A 6,166-nucleotide genomic window follows, 5' to 3' on the forward strand; every position below is an offset into this window, starting at 1 on the left:
TATATATATATATATATATATATACTATATTACATATACACAGAAATTTATCAATGAAAGCATATTATTAGCATAGTACATTTTGGCTGATGGAATAAGTTATTTTTTTCCCACTTGGTAACAGCAGCCACAAAAAATTTTTGCATACCTTATTTTCATGTAGAATTTCAATGTGTTTTATTTACCATCATAGAATGTAGGACGATTTTGTAACCTCTTTATAGATAACTATTACATGTAGGAAATATATAATTAAGTAGGGGTAACTTTAAAATTAAAATTAGATGGTTTGCTCTTAGTGACAGCTGACTTATAATTTGAATAAGCATCATATTTAAAATGAAAAAAAATACATATGAGGGAACAGAAAAACTTGGACTTAACATGTCTCAACACATCAAATCTCATGCTTATAGAATCTTGGAACCGACAGCAACATCAGGTATGGCCTAAATTAACATTCTTATATTACATTCCTGGGAAGGGAACACTACAGAAAATAAGTGGCTTAAGGGCCTTGACACCCAGTTAGAGCCAGAATCAAGGCTAAACTTAGGATCTCATGGTTCAGATGGAGGTTGGGGTCATAGTTTTTGAAGTTGCATAGGAATGTTTTAACAGTTTCATTAACTTGGGAAAATCCCTAACCTATTTGAGCATCAATTTCCTTAGCTCTATATTAAGAATTCATTCACCCTATTATCATTTATGTTCCAGGCAATAGCAATAACTGAAGAATTGTTGTTAAGATCTGAAAATTAATAGCTGTCTACATGGTTCATAAATGCTCACTTACTATTAATGCTCTGTTTTTTGTTTGTTTTTTTACTCCATAAGAGATAGTTCCATATAATCAAAGTAGACTTTAGAAAAGTAGTACAGGCTATATAATATACTTATTTGTTGAGAGGAAGTTCATTAAAGATCAAGAAACTCATCCACATCTACACAATGGAATACTATGCTGCTGTAAAAAAGAAGGAATTCTTACCATTTGCAACAGCATGGATGGAACTGGAGAGCATTATGCTAAGTGAAATAAGCCAGTCAATGAAAGAAAAATACCACATGATCTCACTCATTTATGCATAATAAAGACCATTATAAACTGATGAACAAAAATAGATACAGAGGCAGAGCAGCATCGAACAGACTGTCAAACTACAGTGGGGAGGGTTGGGGCAGGGGGGTAGTTAAGAGATCAACCGAAGGACTTGTATGCATGCATATAAGCATAACCAATGGACACAAGACACTGGGGGGTAGGGGAGGCCAGGGGAAGGTCAAGGGGGAAAAAAAGGAGACATGTAATATTCTTTGTAATACCTTAAGCAATAAAACTAACTAACTAACTAACTAACTAACTAAAAAGAAACATCCACAATCAGAACAAATTAAAAATAAATGCAAACTAAATAGTCTTTGTTAATGATTCTGAACCTTAACTGCATATGAATCCATTGAGGAACTTTTTTTCTTTAAAAAATTAAAAAAAATGTTAATAAAATTATGTTTCAAGTGTACAATTCTATAATGAAATATCTGTATATTGCATTGTATGTTTTTATTTTACCTTTCTTTTTTTAAAATGCTGATGTCTGGACCTTATAGCTGGAGCTTCTGAATTAATTGTTGGCAGTGTTGGAGAAAAGGACATCGATTTTATGAAAAGCTTGCTGGTAGAGATCCTGTGGGCCAGACTGAGTGCACGAGTTTTCAGTGGGCTGCATCAGTTGACTAGTTTTCTGTGGGTTACATGTCTAGGTAGCATGAAGAGTCTGGCTCTCAGCATGGAAGCTTCACTGCAGCCAGTGAGGTTCCATTAATGTCTTTCTAAGCTCAGCTGTGATCTTAATGAATTCTAGCTGAGTCTCTTCATTTTTACTGCTTTTTATTCCAAGCATAATAGCAATTACAATTGGGTGGGGGTGGCATGAAATTTAGAAGAAAAGGTACTTGTCAAGTTGAATATGGTGCCTTCCTATTTCCTGGATGTTTTGAGTTTGCTTTTGAGAATGACACCCCCCTGGGGATGTCTAAAGAACACTATCATAAATTGAAATTGCAGTGTGCCACAGCTGTGTATCTTTTTATTCAAATATTTTCTTGGAAACAACTTAACCTAAGATTACCTTTTTTTTTTCTCTCTCTCTCTCTCTTAATTGATACATGAGGTAAATGGGACTCAGGCAGGGTAATTAGAAATCTACTTTGGCTCCTTTTGCTATGTTTGCATCATGTTATGCCCAGGAAATAAATAATGGGAATATTATTGGTAAAAAAAGTTCTGAGTACTGGGGGAGAGGAGATAGAAAGCAGAACAAGTAAATAAAGAGGGTGGTTTATCAGGATACTTTATTACAGTTGTGGAGTGTCAACCCGACCTCCTTGTTTCCTTGTATTTATCATCACCACCACCAACTAATTCATTCATATTCTCTCTCTCTCTCTCTCTCTCTCTCTCTCTCTCTCTCTCTCTCTCTCTCCCATCTCTCCTATCTCCCTATATTCCCCAGTACTTTTAGATCAGTGATTCCCAAAGTGGGTGCTACCACCCCCTGGTGGGCGCTGCAGGGATCCAGGGGGGCGGTGATGGTCACAGGTGCATTTGGGGGCGATGAGTAACTGCTATTAAAGTTTTAAAAAAATTAATTTCCAGGGGCTGAGTAATATTTTTTCTGGAAAGGGGGCGGTAGGCCAAATAAGTTTGGGAACCACTGTATTTAGATTCATATGAAACAAACAAACAAACAAACGTGCTGGCCTAGCTGTAAGGCCAAGATATATACCACAAGGAGGTATTTCATGACTCCTCAGGGACAGTTAATTAATTTCCTGCTTTATCAAAAATCCATACATCACTCTACAGAGATTTAATTTTCACAAATGAAAAAACATGCCAATGAGGGCATCATGTATAATGATGTATGGAGCAGAGATTAAGCAATTTCCTGTTTGAATTTTAGTTCAGATGAAGAGAGAAGTTTAGTGCCTTCCTTTTATGATAGCCATGCTTTCAGGCTGGACAGTAAGAAGTTGTATGATGAATTCATTACTGAAATAGGGGCCTACAGAGACCTCAAGTTTGCACGTGAATCACCAGAGATGAACCTGGCAAGACACTGCCACAGTCCTTTTTTTAGGCCATAATACCAAGTTACCAGAAGTCAAAGAATATGGACCTATGAAATGTATAGTCTGTGACCCTTTTTAAAAAAATCTGCAATGGGCATTTTACCTTTTTACATGTTCAAAATTGTGTCTAACCAACAGCCAAATGCACTTCATTTAGCAACACTTAACTGTATTTGGAAATTCTCCCCAAAGATAAATGTATATTAAGATATTCATTACTTGCCTGGCTGGCATGGCTCAGTGGTTGAGTGTTGACCTATGAATCAGGAGGTCATGGTTCAATTTCTGGCAGGGCACATGCCTGGGTTGTGGGCTCGATCCCTGGTAGTGGGTGTGCAGGAGGCATCCAATCAATGATTTTCTCTCATCATTGATGTTTATCTTTCTCTCCCTATCCCTTTCTTTCAGAAATCAATAAAAATATATTTAAAACATAAAAATAAAGTAGCCATCACTGATTTTAATTGAAGAAGCAATCCCCCATGCTGACAGTGCCTAATCTCTATTTAATCTCAATATTTTGGTTGGGTGCTTAAAATCAGTTTGTAAAGCTTCTTTGAACTGGTGTATCCTATATAATAAAAAAGCAATATGCAAATTGACCATCACACCCTCACAAGATGACAGCGCCCACAGCAGAAGTGGGGCCGGCTGCTCTGCACAGGTCCCCTCAGCCCCGCTGGGGGCCTCAGGTCCTCCTGCACACCCCACTGACTGAGGATCAGGCAAGCAGGACCGGCCAAGGTGCAAGGTGTAGGCATGCCTTGGGTGGCAGCTGCCCAGCTGCCCAGGTCTGGCCTGAGGCACCGGGCCAGCCCAAGGCTCAGGTAACAAGGGCCGACCGAGGCTTGCTCTGCCAGCAGTGGCAGCAGCAGAGGTGTGATGGGGACATGGCCTTCCCCTGATCGCTGGGTCACCTCCCACCCCTGAGGGCTCCCGGACTGTGAGAGGGGGCAGGCCTGGCTGAGGGACACCCTCCCTCCAGTGCATGAATTTTCATGCACCGGACCTCTAGTTGTTACTATAAAGAAAAATGGATAGCCCTAGCTGGTTTGTCTCAGTGGGTAGAGCATCAGCCTGAGGACTGAAGGGTCCCAGGTTCGATTCTAGTCAAGAGCACACACCTTGGTTACAGTCTCCTCCCTGGCCCAAACCCTGGTCAGGCTTCATACAGGAGGCAGCCAATTGATGTGTTTCCCTCACATTGATATTTCTCTCTATCTTTTCCTCTCTCTTTCACTCTCTCTAAAAATCAATGGAAAAATATCCTTGGGTGAGGATTACAGAAAAAAAAGAAGAACGAATATTAAGTGAATGTTGAAAATAAATGCTATCTTCTAGTAGTTTTACAATTTAACAAAATGAAAAATATTTACAGTCTACATGATGGAAATTTCTCAAAATTAAAGAAAATACGTAGAACATGGCACCATTAGAATATAAATGATCCGATTATTCATTTGGTAAAATTAAATTATTTGATGATAGGGAATGAATCTGTGATTTCCATCCTTGTTGCCTAGCCCACTGCCTGGCACATGGCAGATAAGGCTTAAATAAATATGTATGAGCTGCAGGAATAAATAACCTAAGCTTGGTGAGAGGAAATATCAAGTCCTACTGCTGTGGTATTTTGACTTCTATATAAAGAGAAAATCGTGTTTATCATCAATAAACACCTGATTGGACATAGCCATATAAATCCAATTTTCTTCCTTCTAGTACTTTAGTTCTTGTCTTGTAGAGAAGAACTCTTAATTTCTCCTCCTCAGATATTCTGCAAGACAGTCTAAGGCCGTGGTCGGCAAACTGTGGCTCGCGAGCCACATGCGGCTCTTTGGCCCCTTGAGTGTGGCTCTTCCTAAGCCTTAGGAGTACCCTAATTAAGTTAATAACAATGTACCTACCTATATAGTTTAAGTTTAAAAAATTTGGCTCTCAAAAGAAATTTCAGTCGTTGTACTGTTGATATTTGGCTCTGTTGACTAATGAGTTTGCCGACCACTGGTCTAAGGCATTTTTCAATTTGTTCCTCTTCTCTACCTCCTATATTTAACAAGTCACGAAGCCCTCCAATACCTCTTCAGAAATATCTCTACTATGTAAAACTTTCTCTCTATTCTCTCTTCTACTGCCTTAATTAAGACAGTCATAATTTATCAGCTAAATATATTTTTTAAAATATAAATAAGTTAATGAACATTTTAATGCCTTTCTGCCTCTAGTTTCTTTCTTCTAATATATCATTAATGCACCACACAATCATGTTGATATTTGGAAAAATTATTTTTCAGTAGATGCAGATTTATGCTAAATAATTCTAACATGTTACCATTAGTTAATATTTTTTTAATAGTCTGGATCCAATTTATCTCTCTAGTGACAGTTCTTGGCATTTCTTTCCAGTCTTTTTTCTGTGTTTGAACAGGTCATACTCTTAGCCACATCAGGGTCCTGACACATGCTATTTCATCTTCTTGGATCACTCTTGCCCTCCTTACTCTACCTAGCTAACTATTTCTATTAAGGTTTCACCTTAAAGATTACTTCCTCTGTTAAACCTTAATTTAATCCCTATAGGCTAGATTAGACTATCCCTATGGTCGGCAAACCGCGGCTCTCGAGCCACATGCGGCTCTTTGGCCCCTTGAGTGTGGCTCTTCCACAAAATACCATGTGTGGGCATGCACGTACAGTGTGATTGAAACTTTGTGGCCCATGCACAGAAGTTGGTATTTTGTGGAAGAGCCGGTATTTTGTGGAAGAGCCACACTCAAGGGGCCAAAGAGCCGCATGTGGCTCATGAGCCGCGGTTTGCTGAGCCGCAGTTTGCCGACCACTGGACTATCCTGCTATAGTATTCTATAATGTTTCCCACTTCTCCTTTGAACACTCACAACTCTTCTAGTAACTTACTCGCTACATGTCTTCTTTGCTCAATTGTAAAATCTGTTTTGGCCATCTCTGTGTACCTGTAAAAATGTGGTGATTGGCACATAGTAGGTACTGAAAAAATATTGTTGAATGAATG

The sequence above is a fragment of the Myotis lucifugus genome, unplaced genomic scaffold, assembly GCF_000147115.1.
Source record: "Myotis lucifugus unplaced genomic scaffold, Myoluc2.0 scaffold_40, whole genome shotgun sequence".
Lineage (NCBI taxonomy): Eukaryota > Metazoa > Chordata > Mammalia > Chiroptera > Vespertilionidae > Myotis > Myotis lucifugus.